Genomic DNA, 3,115 nt, shown 5'->3' on the forward strand with positions numbered 1-3,115 from the left:
ATGCAAACTAGATTTGTTTGTTTTTTGTTCTTGCTCAGACCACAATGGACAATGTCTTTGCCTCCTGACTGGTAAGATGAGGTTCCTGATGCCCCTCGGTTTCCCCCCCCCCCGCCCCCAACACTCGTTTTTTTTTTCACTCTATAACACAATCTAGTGTGTGTTTCCACAACTTGTCTGTCAGTTTGTCATACTGTGGTGGCTTGTGAGTTTTTGTGGTTTTGAAAGCTATGCCACAGGTATTTTAAATACCAGCAGGATCACCCAAGGTGGACAGGTTTCAGATGAGCTTCCAGACGAAGACAGACTAGGAATAAGGAGTGGCAAACTACTTCCAAATATTTACTCACTGAAAACCTTATGATTTAGCAGAGAACTACTATCAGATATAGTGCCGGAAAATGAGCCCCTCAGGTTGGGAGGCTCTCAAACTCTGACTGGGGAAGAGCTGCCCCCTCAAAGTAGAGTTGACCATGATGATGCAAATGGAGTAAAACCCATGGGAGAAAAGCCCACGGAACCTTCATTTGCTGATGGGGCACGACTCAAAACAAAGAGTAACAGCTGTAAACATCCATTAATAATCAGAACATGGAATGTATGAAGTATGAACCTAGGAAAATTAGAAATTATCAAAAACGAAATGGAATGCATTAACATCAATATCCTAGGCATCAGTGAACTGAAATGGACTGGTATTGGCCATTTTGAATCTGACAACCACATGGTTTACTGTGCCAGGAAAAACAAATTGAAGAGGAATGGTGTTGCATTCATTGTCAAAAAGAACATATCCAGATCAGTGTTGAGGTACAACGCTGTCTGTGATAGGAAAATATTCATGCACCTACAGGGAAGACCATTTAATACCACTATTAATCAAATTTACACACCAAACACTAAAGCCAGTGAGGATAAAATAGAAGAATTCTACCAAGTTCTTCAATCTTAAATTGATCAAATACAATCAAGATGTATTGATCATTACTGATGATTGGAATGCAAAGGTTGGGAACATAGAGGAAGCAAAGGATCACTAGTTGGAAAATGTGGCCTTGGTGATAGAAATGATGCTGGAGATCGCATGATAGAATTCTGCAAAATCATTGATTTGTTCATTTCAAATACCTTCTTTAGACAGCATAAGAAATGATATTACACATGAACCTCACCAGATGGAACACATAGAAGTCAAACTGACTACATCTGTGGAAAGAGAAGATGGAAAAGCTCTATATATCATCAGTCAAAACAAGGCCAGGGGCAGATGGTGGAACAAACCATCAACTGCTCATATGCAAATTCAAACTGAAGCTGAAGAAAATGAAAACAAGTCCACGAGAACCAAAATGTGACCTTGACTATATCACAACTGAATTTAGAGATCATCTAAAGAACAAATTTGATACATTAAACACTAAAGGCCAGAAGAGTTGTGGGCTGACATCAAGAACATCATACATAAAGAAAACAAAAAGTCATTAAGAAGACAAGAAAGAAGGAAAAGATCTAACTGGATGTCAGAAGAGACACTGAAACTTGCTCTCCAGCATAGAGATGCTAAAGCAAAGGGAAGAAATGAGGAGGTACAAGAGCTGAACAGAAGATTTCAAAGGTCAGCTCAAGAAGACAAAGTCAAATATTACAACAAAATGTGCAAAGATCTGGAGTCAGAAAACAAAAAAGGAAGAACACATTCAGGATTTATCAAAGTAGGGGAATTGAAGAAAAAATTCAAGCCTCGATTTTCATTATTGAGGATGTTCTAGGCAAATTATTAAATGAAGCAGAAAGCATCAAAAGAAGATGGAAAGGAAAGTGACTTTTAAAGTGAAACAGCCAGAGCAGAACGTCTCTAAGTCTTTGGAAGAAGGCAAGAAAAAAAAAAAAAAAAAAAATTCTTTAACAATGGCAGTGGTATCAGAATTCCTCAAGCAGGCCTGGTTTATTGACAATGAAGAGCAGGAATATGTTAAAACTGTGAAAGGATCCAAAGGTGGGCCGGGATCAGCAGTGTACCCCTACCCTAGCTTCAATCCATCCTCAGATGTTGTAGCTTTGCACAAAGCAATAACAGTTAAAGGTGTGGATGAAGCTACCATCATTGATATTTTAACTAAGAGGAACAATGCAGAATGCCAACAAATCAAAGCAGCTTACCTCCAGGAAAAAGGAAAGCCCCTGGATGAAGCTCTGAAGAAAGCCCTCACAGGCAACCTTGAAGTAGTTGCTTTGCCTTTATTGAAGACGCCAGCCCAGTTTGATGCTGATCAGCTCCGCGGAGCCATGAAGGGCCATAGTATCAAGAACTAATAAAGAAATCAGAGAAATTAACAGAGTGTACCAAGAAGAACTGAAGAGAGATCTGGCTAAAGACATCACCTCAGACACATCTGGAGATTATCGGAATGCTTTGCTTTCTCTTGCTAAGGGTGACCGATCCAAGAATTTTAGTGTGAATGAAGACTTGGCTGACACAGATGCCAGAGCCTTATACGAAACAGGAGAAAAAAGAAAGGGGACAGATGTGAATGTGTTCAATACCATCTTCGCAGAGTGTTCCAGAAATACACCAAATACAGTCAGCATGACATGAACAAAGTTCTGGACCTGGAGCTGAAAGGTGACATCGAGAAGTGCCTCACAGCTATTGTGAAGTGCACCACAAGCAAACCAGCCAGCTTTCTTTGCTGAGAACCTCCATCAGGCCATGAAGGGTGCTGGAACCCGCAATAAGACATTGATCAGGATTATCGTTTCCCGTTCTGAAATTGACATGAATGATATCAAAGTATTCTATCAGAAGATGTATGGTGTCTCTCTTTGCCAGGCCATCTTGGATGAAACCAAGGGAGATTATGAGAAAATCCTGGTGGCTCTCTGTGGAGGAAACTAATCATTCCTTTGATGTACTCAACCAGAAGACTTTTTAATAGAATCTTTTCATTCTCTATAATAAATTTAACTAGAAAAGTTTTTTTCAGCAGGATTACAGTCTAGCTTCCTGTCTTCTTAAAAAACACACACTATAAAGTATAAAGCATTTTTATACCAAAACTCTGTATAATAGGGCTAAGATTTTTTTTAAATATATTTTTCTCAAAACTATAAAGCC

General features: G+C 39.2%; 1 pseudogene; it reads left to right on the plus strand.

Moving 5' to 3' along the window:
- Positions 1 to 1,908: 1,908 nt before the first annotated feature.
- LOC102839296 lies at positions 1,909 to 2,896 on the plus strand (annotated as a pseudogene).
- The last annotated feature ends 219 nt before the right edge of the window (positions 2,897 to 3,115 follow it).

Source organism: Chrysochloris asiatica, unplaced genomic scaffold (assembly GCF_000296735.1).
Source record: "Chrysochloris asiatica unplaced genomic scaffold, ChrAsi1.0 scaffold00037, whole genome shotgun sequence".
NCBI classification, from domain to species: domain Eukaryota; kingdom Metazoa; phylum Chordata; class Mammalia; order Afrosoricida; family Chrysochloridae; genus Chrysochloris; species Chrysochloris asiatica.